Source organism: Gossypium arboreum, chromosome 7 (assembly GCF_025698485.1).
Source record: "Gossypium arboreum isolate Shixiya-1 chromosome 7, ASM2569848v2, whole genome shotgun sequence".
NCBI lineage: Eukaryota > Viridiplantae > Streptophyta > Magnoliopsida > Malvales > Malvaceae > Gossypium > Gossypium arboreum.
Genome location: NC_069076.1, coordinates 69166492 through 69182561, shown reverse-complemented (window position 1 = coordinate 69182561; position 16070 = coordinate 69166492).

Genomic DNA, 16070 nt, shown 5'->3' with positions numbered 1-16070 from the left:
TTTTCATTGTGGAAAGAAATGACATTTTATCTGATATTGTAGATTTATAAATTCTAGAAACAAGACTAATTTTGGTTTAGTAAGCACAAACGCAACTAATCTTGTCGAACAAGATAAGAAGGATGTGAAAAATAGATCGTCGATAATGGCTAAGAATCATAAAAAGAAAAAAAACACATAGAATTTTACATGGAAACCCTTTCGGGAAAAACTATGGATAGAGGAGAAGATCATTCACTATATTGAATTCGAATAATACAAGAGGAGAGATGACTACGTTTATTTATAGGTTTGTAAAATCATATACTAATCAAAGTCAAATAGAAGTAATACAGTTTGGTTAAAACATCTTATTCTAATAAACATAAAATAGATGAAGTAAACTTCTATACAGATGCCAATTGTAAATCCTCTTATCTTGCTACTTAAATTTTATTTTCACAAGAATTTGGGTTACACAATTCTAACAATCTCTACCTTGACACAAATTCTCAATGAAGACGTTCTTCATCACGAACTCTCAACAAATAAGGTCTTCACCTCTTCCATGAAACCTCTTAAGGGTTTATCTTCAACAATGAACACTAACCAAGTCTAAGCAATGCTCAAACTTGGTTATAGGAAGTGGCTTAATCATCATATCTGCAGGATTATCATGAGTACTAATTTTGCTCACAATAATATCACCACAAGTAATAATATCATGAACAAAATGATACCAAACATTAATCTGCTTTGTTCTCTCATGATGCATTTGGACCTTCGTAAGGAAGTTGACACTCTGACTGTCACAAAATACTATATTGATTTGAAGGTTTTTATTGAGTTCGCTAAAAAGCCCATTTAACCAAATAGCTTCTTTACAAGCCTCAGTAACAGTCATGTACTCAGCTTCAGTGATAGACAAAGCGACAGTAATTTGCAAATGACTTTCCAACTGATTGCACAACCCCCAATTGTAAAGACATAACCTGTGAGAGATCTTCTTCTATTAAGGTCTCTAACAAAATCAACATCTACATGCCTAATGACGCCATCTCTAGTTCTTCCAAACTATAAGCAAACATTAGTAGTACCTCATAAGTATCTCAAAATCCACTGAACTATTTTCCAGTATTCTTTATCGGGATTTGCCATGTATCTGCTAACTGCACTAACTGTATATGATAGATTTAGATGTGAACAAACTATAGTATACATGAAGGATGCCACTGCACTAGAATATAGAACATGTGACATGTACTCAATCTCATCATCTGGTTGTGGAGACAAAGCCGATGAAAGTCTGAAATAGGTTGATAAAGGAGTACTAACAGGCTTAGTGTTCTGCATATTGAACCTACAAAGAACTTTCTCAATGTACATTTTCTGAGTTAGGTACAATTTTCTTGCTTTTCTATATCTGAGAATCTCCATATCAAGTATCTTCTTTGCTGGTCCTAAATATTTCATCTCAAATTCTTCACTAAGCTGGGCTTTAACCTTTGTTATCTCTCCTTTATCTTTTCCTACTATCAACATGTCATCAACATAGAGGAGTAGATACACAAAACAATCATCACTATTTTTTTTAAAATAAACACAACTGTCAAAGTTACTTCTTTTGAAATCATGAGAAGTCATAAAAGAATCAAACCTATTATACCACTGTTTTGGTGACTGTTTCAAACCATAAATGGACTTTTTCAGTAAACAATCATAGTCCTCTTTTTTCTGAGACTATAAAGCCTTCTGGTTGTTGCATGTAAATATCCTCCTCAAGTTCTCCATGCAAAAATATAGTTTTTACATCTAACTACTCAAACTCCAAATCATGCATGACTACAATACTAAGCAAAGCTCGAATCGAACTATATTTCACAACTGGAGAGAACAAATCTATGAAAGTCACACCTGGAATTTAACTGTAACCTTTTGTAACAAAGCCTTACTTTATATCAGGTTTCTTCAACTCCTAGAGTCCCTTTTTTCTTTTTAAACACCCATTTACAACGAATAACCTTTTTTCCTTTAGGAAGCTTCACAAGATCCCATGTTCTGTTTTTGTGGAGTGATTCCATCTCATCTTGTATGAAAATCATCCACTTTTCAGAGTCTTCATAGCTAACTGCCTCGAAATAAGTAGATGGCTCATGGTTTGCATCTATATCTTCAGCCACATTTAAAGCATAAGCAGCAAGATCAGCCTCGGCATATGTCTTTGGAGGTTTAATCTCTCTTCTAGTTCTATTTTTGGCAAAAGAGTATTGTGGTGAAGAAACAACTTTATTTTGACTTTTTGTACTGGCTTAAGAAGTCAACTCTGTTGTAGATTCTGAATCAATTTGATGCTCCACCTACTTTTGTTGCTCTTTATTGGAAGAGTATTTAAGAGATAAGATAGGTAGCATAGTAGTTTCATAAAAAATAACATCTTTGCTAATCACAACTTTTCTTTCTTCAGGACACCATAACTTATACCCTTTTACACCAGCTTTATAACCAAGAAAAACATATTTAACAGGTCTCTGTTCTAATTTCCCATTATCAACATGAGCACACGCAGGACACCTAAAAATCTTTAAATCAGAATAATCAATAGGATTACCAGACCATACCTCTTTTGGAGTCTTTTTTCCAATAGAAACAGATGGAGATCAGTTGATCAAAAAACATGCTGTAGAGGTCACTTCGACCTAAAACGACTTCAGTAAGTTGACATTCGACAACATGCATCGAACCTTCTCCATGATCGTTCTGTTCATTCGTTCTGCAACGACGTTTTGCTGAGGAGTATGACGAACTGTCAAGTGTCTCACGATCCCTTCTGACTTACACAATTCATTAAAATCATCAGAAAGAACTCGAAGTCATTGATTGTGTGAAGGTGTTTTATTTATTTTCCCATCTATTTTTCAATCATAGTTTTCCAAGACTTAAATATGGAAAACATATCATTTTTTTAATTTAAGAAAAATGGCCAAACTTTTCTGGAAAAATCATCAATAAGTGTTACCATGTAATTAGCTTCACCTCTCGAAAACACTCTAGATGGCCCCCACAGATAAGAATAAATATACTCTAATATTCCCTTCGTGTTATAGATTCCTCTAGTGAATTGAACTCTCTTTTGCTTCCCAAAAATACAGTGCTAACAGATCTTTTGTTTGCAAATTCCTTGCCCATCAAGAAGTCCTTTTTAGCTTAATTCTGTCATGCCATTCTCACTTATATGACCTAGATGTATTTGACAAATTCTAGGAACATCATCATCTGACAATAATGTGGAAGAGACAGCTACATCACCAGTAACAGTAAAACCCCATAAAATATATAACTTAGTAGTCTTTCTCTTCCCTTTCATCACAATAAGGGAACCTTTGGAAATATTCAAAACCCCACTTTCAACTATGTATTTGAACCCTTTTAAATCAAGAGTACTCAATGAAATCAAGTTTCTCGTCAATTCTGGAACTTGTCGCATGTCACTAAGTATTTTGACAACTCCGTCAAACATTTTACTTTAATCGTTTCAACACCTGCGATTTTACATAAAGCATTATTTCCCATCAAAACAACACATTCAAACACTGTTTCATAAGTTGTAAACCAATCCCGATTGGGACTCATATGGAAGGTGCAGTTCGAATCAAGGATCCACTCCTCGCTCACTTTAGGATTGTTCACAAAAGCAACTATAAGTTCACCATCGCTGTAGTCTTCTACAACATCAGCTTGAATGAATTTTTCTGGTTGTTTTCCCTTTTGATTTACAACCTCCCTTTTGATCTTATTTTGTAGCTTAAAACACTTAGATTTAATGTGCTCCTTCTTCTTACAAAAGTTACAAGTTTTACCTCTGTTTGAAGACATCTATCTTCTCTTATATTTACTGTGAGGTCTCCATTCCAGTGTCCTTCCACGATCATCATCAGTACTTTGATCTTGTCCCTATGAACAAAGAGACCCTCTCTTTGAGAGTTGGATTTAACCATAAGGTGCTTCATCTTGTCATACGAGATCAAAAAATTATAAACCTCATTAATTTGTGATAGACTCGTAGCTATACAAAATTGTTCTCTAAAGGTTAAATACGACGAGGGCAACAAACAAAGCAAAATCAACTCTAGATCTTCTTTATCATACTGAACCTCCATGGCCTTAATGTTTGAAAGAATTTCTTTAAACACTGTTAAGTGTTCATGCACAGATGCACCTTTCTTCAAATGATGAGCATAAATACGCTGTTTCATATGCATCTTGTTGGTTAGAGTTTTCGACATATATAGTTGCTCTAGTTTTACCTATAATGCAGCAGCGGTCTTCTCTTTCATCATATCTGTAAAGTTTCGTTAGACAAATGCAAATTTAATTACGTCAAGGCCTTTCGATCTTTACGCTTCTTCTCTTCATCCTTCAATTTCGAAGACAACTTATCTATTCCCAACAAGGCATTTTCTAAATCCATCTACTCAAGAACTACCTATATCTTTATTTGCAATAACACAAATCTGGTGCGATCCAATAGCGGAATTTCAAACTTCAGTGACGCTATTACTATAATCGAGATAAGAAACACGGAAAGCTATGATACCAGTTTGTGAAAAATAGATCGTCGATAATAGCTAAGAATCGGAAAGAGAAGAACACACAAAATTTTACGTAGAAACCCTTTCAAGAAAAACCACGGGCAAAGGAGAAAATAATTCACTATGTCATATTCAAATAATACAAGAGGAGAGACGACTACGTCTATTTATAGGTTTGTAAAACCATATTCAAATTAAATTCAAATGAAAGTAATACAATTTGGTTAAAACACATTATTCTAATCAACATTAAATAGAGGAAGTAAATTTTTATACGGATGCCACTTGTAAATCCCTTTATCTTGCCACTTATATTTTATTTTCACAAGAATTTGGGTCACACAATTTTAACAAAGGAACTTGTTACAATGGTAATAGAAATGCAAATTGGCACGGTGATTGAAGTTTATATGACTACTGCAACTAAATCTTTCTAGTGGTGGCAAGATTCTGGTGCTACTATTCATGTGTGCAATAACAAAAAAACTACTCAAGACACATGAAAAGTGTGAAAAAAACAAAAAAGAAATCCTAATGGGAAAACAATGATGTTACTAAGATGCCAGGTAAAGAAACTGTTGAATTGAACTTCACTTTAAGACAAAAGTCAAAATTGTTTAACGTATTTCATGTTCTCGAAATTAGGAAAAATCTTGTATTCGCACATCTATTGTATAAGAATGGATTCAAAATTGTCCTAGTATTTGATAAAATCATAGTTTCTAGAAATTTTGTATTTATTGAAAAGGGTTACTCATGTGACGATATGTTTAAATTGTGGGGATTGGGTGCCCTTAATGTAGTTATTTAGTCATTAATGCTTGTAATTTTTGAACATTTTGGCTAATAAAATTCCATTATTTAAATTATTATCTTTTGTATATTTACTCTTAATGGCTTTTAACATGAAAAGCAAAAATGTATAATCAAATATAGACTCACTGAGAACCTAACCTTTAACTAATATGAAATTGCATCATGTGGTCAGATTGTGATGCAAGAAGAGAACTTATATTAGTAGGTAATCAAAATAGCCCGCAGTTTGAATAATCAAAATTGGGCAAATTGATTTAACGAACGCAGTTTGAATAATCAAAATTGGGAAAATTGATTTAACAAACTATTATGTTGTCTATCAAGTCTATCAAGTCAAATTGGGGAGATAACTTATCTTAGGTATCTGAGCGGATGGCTCTAAAAAATATAGAGACATAAGTATGATAGTTTAGATTGAAAGTATATCGAATAAAACCCAAGTGAAAATTAAATTAAGTAGCCATTGCAGTTTTATGAAATGAGACAATTAAATTTATTTACTCATACATTCTACTATGGTAAAATCATCATGATTTTAACGGAATCAGAATTGGGTTGGAAAAATAATTTAATGAAGTGATTAATTAAATTTATTTTAATTAATTAATTAATATTTTTGGAATAAAAACTTGTTATTGCGTTGGATAAATATATTTAATGGGATAATTTTAGCTTTTAAATGAGCATTTCAAGCCTATCAAAACATTGTTGGTTGTTCACTTGAAAAGACCTATAAATAGATGTTTTATGTCGCACACTGTGTACAATTTTGGAGTGTCTTTGTTGATAGCTTTGGTGTGTTTTCATGTGGTAATTTTGTGACTCTTTTAGGTATTCTTTGGAGAGGTTTATTGATTGTGTTGTGAGGTATATGGGTGAGTGATTTGTAACAATTGGGGTTGGTATTAGGATTGCAATTACTTTTTTGTGTAAGGGTAGATTGAGATTAAGTCAATAGTTGATTTGGACGATTGTTGAATAAAATCATTCACTGGGTGAGGCTCCGCAAACATAGGACCATTGTGTCTAAATTGCGTTAACAAACATTGTGTTTTATTTCTTCTTACTTTGCTACTTGCGTTACTTTGCATTAAACCTTTCTGTTTAGTTCTGTTCTAACAACAACTAGAATAAAACTATTTTTCAAGTGCAAACTTAAAGCTTTTCAACAACTTAAATGAATAAGTATATGTGAAACAAGTAGAAGATTTTATACTTTCAAGAATGAATATAAGGTTTGCAAATTAATTAAGTCACTATATGGATTGAAGCAAATGACTAAACAATGGCATGAGAAATTTAACATCAAATATAATAGGGCTAATCAATGCATATACTCAAATTTTACTATGGTATATGGAGCAATTATCCGTCTCTATGTTGACGATATGCTTATATTTAATAATAACATGGTTGGTACAAACAAGGCAAAGAACTATCCAAACTTTTTTTTTTAAAAATAAGTATTTAAATAAGGTTGATAAGTTCTTAAGTATTAAAGTTAAGAAACATAGTAATGGCCATGTCCTTAGCCAAAGTCATTATATTGAGAAATTGATTTCAAAGTTTGAACATCTCAATATAAACTTGTCGACTTGAGCATGAAATTGGTTGAGAATCATGATAAAGTAATTGCTCAACTTGAGTATACAAGTGCTTTTGGAAATATAATCTATGTCATGCATTATACTAGATCAAATATAGCATTCGTAGTATGCAATTTGTCTAGATACATAAGTAAACCAAATATGATTTATTGGAAAGCCATTAAAAGGGTTTTTAGATATCTTAAAAAACTAAAAATATTGGTTTACATTATTCAAAATTTCCCATGGTTTTAGAAGGATACTCTAATACAAGTTCGATTATTAGTGCAAATGATAATAAATTTACAATTGGTTGGATATTTACACTAGGAGTAGGAGCCATTAGTTGGGCTTCTAAGAAACAAACTTGCATCTCTCACTCAACCATGGAATTGAATTCATAACTTTAGTTGCAATATGCTAATAAGTAGAATGACTAATAAATTGTTATTAGATATAAAGTTGTGGCCACAACCATAACCGACCACTTATTTGTTTTCTGATAGTACAGTCATAATGTCTAAAGCATATAGTGATATTTATAATGAAAAGTCTAGGCATATTACTATAAGACATGATTATGTTAGAAAGTTAATCTCTGAGGGGGTAATTATCATAATTTATGTCAAATCAATTAGTAATTTGGTAGATCCATTAATCAAAAGACTATAAGGGGATTTGGTAAGTAGTACTACAAAAGAAATGAGATTAAAACCTTTTTAGACACCAAGAATTAAAACCCAACTTTTAATTAATAACCTCTATTTATAAAGTTTCAAAGTGTAAAAAAAAGTTGCTGCATATGTCTGTGAAGCACTAGTAAAACCATTCCAAATAAAAGTGATATGAAGACTAGTGTTGTCCATTATGTAAAGTGGATGAATTGAGATTGTGGGATTATGCCGAAAGACCAATCATGAGATGAATGTAATCGCATACATGTTTACCTAGCTGATTAATAAAGAAATTGCCATTATTATTGTGGGTTTGGACAATAATAACGCATTGATACTAATATGTGATTGATTGGCAACAAGATGTTACTATGAATATGAGATATCAAGTCAACGCATAAGTATATGTTAGAGAACAATATACTATATTAGCCCACCATGAGAATTCTTTTTGGATTACTATGTCATAGTCACAACATTTCTCATAGTGGTAATTGTATGTATGATCCTATACTTGAGATCATCATAGTTCAAACATTGTGAGTTGTAAGCTTTGACACGATCAAAATCCAAAGAAAGTTGGGATTATATTTAACTTGTCACGCAAGTTAAATTAATTATAGAAATGTTCTTATAATTAATTTAATTTGATAAAGTTAAATTCTAGACACAATATATGTGCATGTTTGATGCATACACAAAGGATTCAATTTAAATAATGCAAAATGTGAAATGGGTTTCACATCATTTTAATTGGGTATATCTTTACTGAAATTATTAAAAGATTTAATAAATTTTAATCAAATAAGTATTTTAAGGGTTGAAGCAAAAATGATATCCTTTATGGAATAAATATCACATAATTATCACATAATTATTGCAATCCCTTAAATCATTATACGAGATTTATGTTATTCAACAAAGTGATTTGAATATAGGCAAGTTTTGACCGTTCTTTCTTAGCTTACCCAATATTCACTTAACTAGCAACAAAGATAATTTTAAAACTCTCTCTAAAAGGTTCGAAGAGTTTTTTCGATCATTTTCTTTCGGGTGATATCGTAGAGGTTGGAGCAAAATCGTTGCGACTATGGTTTGGTTTCAACATAAAAACTTACTAGACTAGAATTTTCTTTACTCAGATAGAATAAGATATAATTTCGAACCTTCTCTTATCCTCGATTCGTTCCTCACACATGGATCCATGGTTTGCAATCACTAAATTATTTTTTCATTGCACCAGGGGGTGCACTGGTGTTCCAATAGAATACGCTTAAGGGAGTTCATTGATTGTTTTATTGTCTAAAGAAATACGGAAAATAAAGGATCTTTACCTACATAAACATAAGATGCGATGCCGTTTCAACAAGAAGAAGTATGGAGTTCTTTAGTAAATGTTTATTAAGAAAAAGATAAGCATATGACCATATTAATGCTAAAAGTGAAAAAAAAATTCGTACAGGTTTATAAATAAAAAATATATGGTGAGGAAAAAATAAAAATTATGTCTGGTGTGTCTTTAATTTTAATACAAGTTATGGTTCAATCTATAAACACTATTAACTTTATTAAAATTCAAAGGTACTTTTGTTAATGGGTGGTTCAAATAAGAAGATACCTTCTTCTTTGCATAATTTTTATTTGTGTGAAAGGCAAAACAATTACTAACAGTCAAAACTAGTAGAGTTAGTTAGTGGTTGAAATGTTAGTAATCCCCATTGCTAAGAAATGCAGAGTATAAAAAATTAAATAACAAATTCTTTATAGCTTAGGTATTTGAGTCAAGGGGCTAATCTATTGGCATGTATCAAATATTGTACTGGTAAAAAACTCCACAAGTAAAAATAAAATGCCACAATATATTCTTAAGGAATATTAAAAGTTAAAATAAATTAAAACTCACATATAATTTATTGAAACTTAATTGTAGAGTTGAAAAATCACAATAGTGAACATAATAATAACTAATTTTATTTTTCAAAATAATTTTTAATAAGTATTTTTTAGTCAAAGATTGCATCCAAAGTAACACAATTTTTGTTTTTGGTTTGGAAAGATTCATAAATTTATGAACATAATCTTTTATGAAAAAACACATTTTATGGTTGAAAATATATACTAAGTGACATGTACTTCAATGTGCAACTATTCATTATATATATAATAATTAAATTTCATTTGTCATTTCGATTATTCTAATTTAAATTTTTATGATTTATTGTATCTTAAAGGTTAAATTAAAATCTTAAACAGAATATTGATGTCTCAATTCTTGTTTTGAATTCTTTTTATTTTCTTTTTTCAACCACATCTTTTTTAATAATGGAAGTGTCAGGTTTTGTGTTGCTCCGATCGTTAAGTCGCCAATAGTGAGGTCAGAATAAGGAAGCAAGAAAAATTGATCTCTTTGGATAGGCGTTTACATTCAATGCGGTGTCTTTTTTTTATCTCACGCTACAATATTATATCTAATTTTATCGTCACTGTTATTTTTATACTAACTGTAAGTAAACAAACAACCCATCCGAAAGGCCCTTGTAGGGTAATAAAAATAAAACTGTAGAAAAATGAAAAAGAATAGTACTTGGATATTTCTATTTGGTGTCTATGTGGTATAGATAGATGGGAAGGACAATGTGCTTAGATATGTATATTTAATGTTTGGGTTGACCCAGGAATTGCTCCAAGACTATTCATTAATTGATGGTCCGACCATATTAACATTTTGGTTTGTCTAGTAATCAAATTGTTGGCCTTACAATTTCCGCTGCTTTTATCATCTTATGTCGGTTAGCAGGAGAAGTTGGGTGCTTGTAGGCTTATGAGTTTAGACCTTGCTGGAGTTGCAATTTACTTGAGTGTTGGGATCTGATTTTGTTTAATTTAAGGGAGAGAGAGTAGAAGGGTTGTGTTTTGTGGCATGTGACCTCACCAAACGGTCTAATCATGCTCTTAAGTCCTTCTGCTATGTTTTTTCTTTAAATGTATTTCTCAATGTTTAATTTAAGGAATTAATTTCTATTAAATTTGAATATTGGACTTAAGAGATTAAATTTCAAAAAATAGAGATTAAAGGCACAATTATAACAAATAGTGGCATTTCGATATGTAGGGTTTTCCAGTAAATTAATATCAGGAGGAGCTTTTGGACCTACTGTCTGCCACTGCATCAAAATTTGAATTCAATGAGAAATAATGATGGGTGAAAGGAGATTAGGAGGCATTAAATCCCCTGCTAAAAGTGTCCAAAACCTAAATGCTTAAAATAAAACGTAGATCAGAGATGTACTTTATAAGTAAGCCATTGGTCTTTGTAGTTAAGGTTTTTTTTTTTTCACTTGGAAGGATGGTTTCATCATGGAAGGTCTCCTTGGTGGGATACACTCAATTATATGTCTGAGTTTGAGTATGATTTTCATCGTGTCCCACACTGAATTAGAATGTACGATGATGCCGACAGGTGCACACCTCTCTCTCTTACCTAATAATAATATCTTCTTATACACACTAATATTGGACAAGATACAGTTAGTATACATGTATGTGTAGTCTCACGCACGTTTTTAGTCTAAAGTTAAAATTAAAAAAAATTCCAAGCATATGTGAAATAGTACTCTGGGCATGCCATGCCATGCCATGCATAAGCTTCCAACAGGACCTACTTCTGCCTGCATTGCAGGCCAACCATGCCTAGCTAGCTACACAGTGACATTCAAAGGCATTTATATACAGGACCCACGGTGATTTAGTAACCAAATGACTTAAAATTTTTCCTCAAAGGGCAAATCCTGGGGAGAAGAAAACCCTTTTGACACACAAGGATTGGATGGTGATAGTATCCATGAAACATTACGAGAAATGACAGCCATCTTTTTCAGCAAAGTTAGGCTTCCTCTTTGCCAAAGAAAGTAAAGCCTTCCATTCCATGGAGGGGAGAGCAGATATATGCAGCAAGCCAAATGGAAAATTATAAGAAATAGAACTCTCCCATCTATGCAGCTGCAAATGCAATGCGAGGACAAAATAAAGTAAAATTCGATTAAAGGGGATCTCTATCTTCTGCAGTTACTGACAACTACGCAGCTCTTTGTACATGTGTGAGAGAGAAGATATGTGAGTGGTCTAATCCATGTTTCAAAAGCTTTCTTATTGTAACACCTTTTTCGGCTTTCTCCCCAAACACTGATGATAAACACTTTTTTTTTTTTTTTATAAGCTCTCACACATAAAAACCATCGATTTTGAATTTTGATGGGGCAGCTTAGTTGAACATTGCAGGGTGAAACACCGTTAAACTGTCAAAATTTTCCATTTGTTTTTCACCTGTACTTGGTGTATTTCATATAATTAGGCTGTTACTTTATTTTCAATATCTGGTAAAGAATTTATTTTAATTCTTATTAAAAATTCTTTTATACTATACTTAAAATTATTCCAAATTCCTTCTAATTCATAAATAAAAGATAAAATATATTTGAGCATATTCGAATAATATTGATGTCAACTCAACTAAAATTTAATCTATATTACATATTTTTGATCCTTAGATATGAAATTTTATTTCTTATCAATATTTATCTTTTCCTAACTAAATTAATAACTCATTAACTCATAACATTAATTCCATCATAAATTTGATAATGAGGACGAGATTACCTTTCACCCAGTATGTGCGTAATAAAAGAATTTTTCTTTATACTTTATACTTATAATTATTTTATATGAGAAAAAATTGCTTAAAAATAATAAAAGTAATTTTTAGTGGACGGTTTCTTTTTGTAAGTTTTATAGCTTTCGATTTTATTAAAACTTAAAATTTAAATACCCTAATAATCTTTTCATATAATAATTTTTATTTTTTTAATCTACTTTAGTATCTTTAAATCGTGACACCAAATTTATATTGATAACAAATGAGGTTTTAGTTGAAATGATAAAATAAAGATATTTTAAACCAATGTGTCTTATGTTCTAATCCCATTATGTGTATTTTTATATATAAAATATATAAAAAGGATAAAAATACCTTCAAAATAAATTTTACTTTTTAAAATAATGATAATTTATTAATCATCTTACTGAGTTGGTTTCCAAATTAACTTATAACATTGAATAATTTATTTAATTAAAAATGAGATAAATCTCAAAACTATAAATGAACTTTAGTCTAATGTGAAAATTTATAAATGAAATTTTGATTTGTGAAATTTTCATAAATTATTAACACAATTATTAATATAATATCATTTTATATTTATATACCGCGTACACAAATAATTGTATTTATCTAATATATTGATGTAATCATTTATTTAAATATATATGATTGAATCAAAATTAAAGTTTTATGTATACGTTTGAATCACAATTAAAGTTTTATGTGTATAATTGCACCAAATCAAAATTCATGTATAATTTTATAATTTATTCATTAAAAATTTTTATGTATCAAATTACATATTAAATCAATCTTCTAACTTGACGTATTTTTAAATTTATGTAGAATTAAATGATGACACCAAATACTTTATTTCATTAAAAAAAATTGACTTTAAGTTTCAACTTCGCTTGTGACTCCACACGTTTCTTATCTGTTTTATTGAAGCACTTATTCTATATTCACTTCATCATCTATCTATAAGAAAATGAAAAAGATCTGTCCTTTTTATCTGTCGGGAGAAATCCGAGCCCCGCATTTAGGGTTTTATCGATCTATAATTTATAATTTGTGATTTATTATCTATAATATCTATAATATATATCTACGATGTGGGGCGAAAAAATATTATCTAAAAATATATTTATAAAAGAATTATATAAATAATGTTAAAAATGTCATAGTTTTATGTATTTTTTATTATAAATTTAGAATTTAGTTAATGTATTTTTATTTTAGAAATTTAGTCTTTTATTTTTGAATTTCAAAATTCAGCCCATTTGTTAGCATTGTTTTCTTTGTTAAATTTGTCGATTGTGATATTTTGAAATAAAAAGTTCTCATTTAGTAGCCATATAACTAATAGAATTACATTGTAATAAAACTAAATTTAACTAATTAAAAATATAAAAGTAAATTCTTAAAAATAAAAGTATAATAATTAAATTCTAAATTTACAAAGAGTATAATAATTTATAGTAAATTTTAATAAAAAGTTACTGATTTAGGTTTAGATGAATGATGTGAATTTTCTAGATTCCTTTTGGATAAGTAATATTTCATTCCATCAAAAAGAAGCTTGAAAATCTTGCTACTGTTTATAATGCTTACAATTCAAACAAAACCAAAACTATACAAAATGCAAACAATATTCAAACAAATCCAAAACTATACAGAACTTGGTACTAACAATATTAACCCCACCCACTGTAAAAAGTAAATATATCTATGGCAATTTTACTATTTAAAAGTTTATCCCTCGCCATCTTTTAATATTCAAGAAAAGACATTGTGTAGTGTTTGGAGTGTTCCCATGTAACCTCCTGTTCTTTTCATGCCAAATTAGATACAAATTAGCATTCTAAGCAAGCAATCCTCATAATATTGGCTAAAGTACTTTTTTTATCTTTAGAATTTTTAAGAATCCTGTCAACTTTCACCTGCCATGAGGTGTCCTCACTAGCAACTAAATTTCTAGCTTGGAGAATATTATAGTGTATCCCAACATGCTGTAATAAAAGAATGCCTTCCCCAACGAACTTTCCCCTGTACCTTCCAGATTTTCCGAGAGCATAAATTAGAATAAAAGATCTCTAGTCTTTAAAAGTTTTCTCCATAACCAACTATGCCACAGCCAAGATTAAACTGAAAATACGTTGCCCCCTTTTAGCAAGCATCTTTCGACCCATGCCACCCAAAGAGAAGTAGATTTAACAACAATTTTCCAGTTGATCTTCATGCTAGGCCCATATCCTTGATACCTAATCCACCTATAGATTTTGGATAAAAAATTCCTTTCCAATTAATTCTGACCCCTTTTTCCGAACCTTCTTTCCCTTTCCACACAAATGAATTACATCGTTGAGTGATCTTTTTGATAACCTTAGTTGGTAACACTAAAATTCTACACCAATAACGTTGTAAGATGAAGATTACAGATTGAATTAGTTGCAATGTACCAGAAAATGAGAGATATCTAGTGGTCTAGCTTCGAATTCTTTGAGTATTCTTATCCACCAATAAAAGCACTCACTTCCCACTAAGGGAACCTCAAACATCTAACAGGTAATGCCTCCTCTTTTATACCAATGTTGCTAGCTATTTTGTTTAACACTTCCTGACTAACACCAGCCTGATATATTTCACTTTTAGAGCAATTCACCTGCAAGCAAAAAATTGAGTAAAAAAAGTCCAAAAAGAATTTCACCGTAGTTACCGACTCCGCTGAGCCTTCCGTAAAGGCCAATAAGTAGTTAGCAAAACATAAATGATTGAGTCGAATCCCTTTACATTAAGATGATAGTCATAAAAAATAAGTTTAAAAAATAGTGTTTTTTTTAAGCATAACAGAATTTAATTTTTTCTTTTTTCAAACCAAACAGTTATAATATTTACACAAATGAAGTTTAATTTTTTTTTAAATTAAGCTAACAAACATTAACTGAAATATGTCTATACTTTGTACGAGGTGGTTTTAGTTGATCCTGACTTTCTATCAAATTAACTTCTTTGTTATTCTCGAACCACAAAATGAAAACTTTAATATAACTTTCTCTCTTTAACCGGAAACTATGCGTTTCTCCTAGAAAAAAAATTTATTCCGTAAAATAAATTTCCACTATTATTTTCTTATAGAATAACGACATATGTGTAATGTGTAAAATAGTTCAACATATAGTTCTTATTTATAGAGAATCAATACAAGAGTTCTTTCCGAATAAGGTCTGATTAAATAAGAATATTTTAATAGAAAATATAACTTCTACTCTAAGTAGAAGTATAGGGGCGGTGACACCCTTGGGAATACACTAGGGTTGCTGCCACTTTCATTTTATATAGCTCTATTGGGCCTTTTATGTATTGGGTCCAATTATATTAGCTTTCACGATCTTTTATCAACACTTATAATTTATTCACCTCATTATTTATTTTCTATTAATTAAATTAACTAAATTAATTTCTCATTTAAATAATTATCTCAACCTAATTCTAATTTTGTTAAATTCATAGCAATTTTATCAAAATAGAATCTATGAGGAAAATCTATTTAATTGTCTTATTCAAAAATCCATAATGACTTAATTTAAATCTCACTTTGAACTTTAATTATTTAATTACAATTAATTAAATAATAATTCAAGAACTTAAATTAATTTCTTAAGTCATCTTTATTACTTAGCGAGAAATGCATTCATCGTGGATAGTGATACATGCGATCTATTTCTCTTGCTTCATCATTTTCATTCATTTCATATTTGTAGGTTCTACA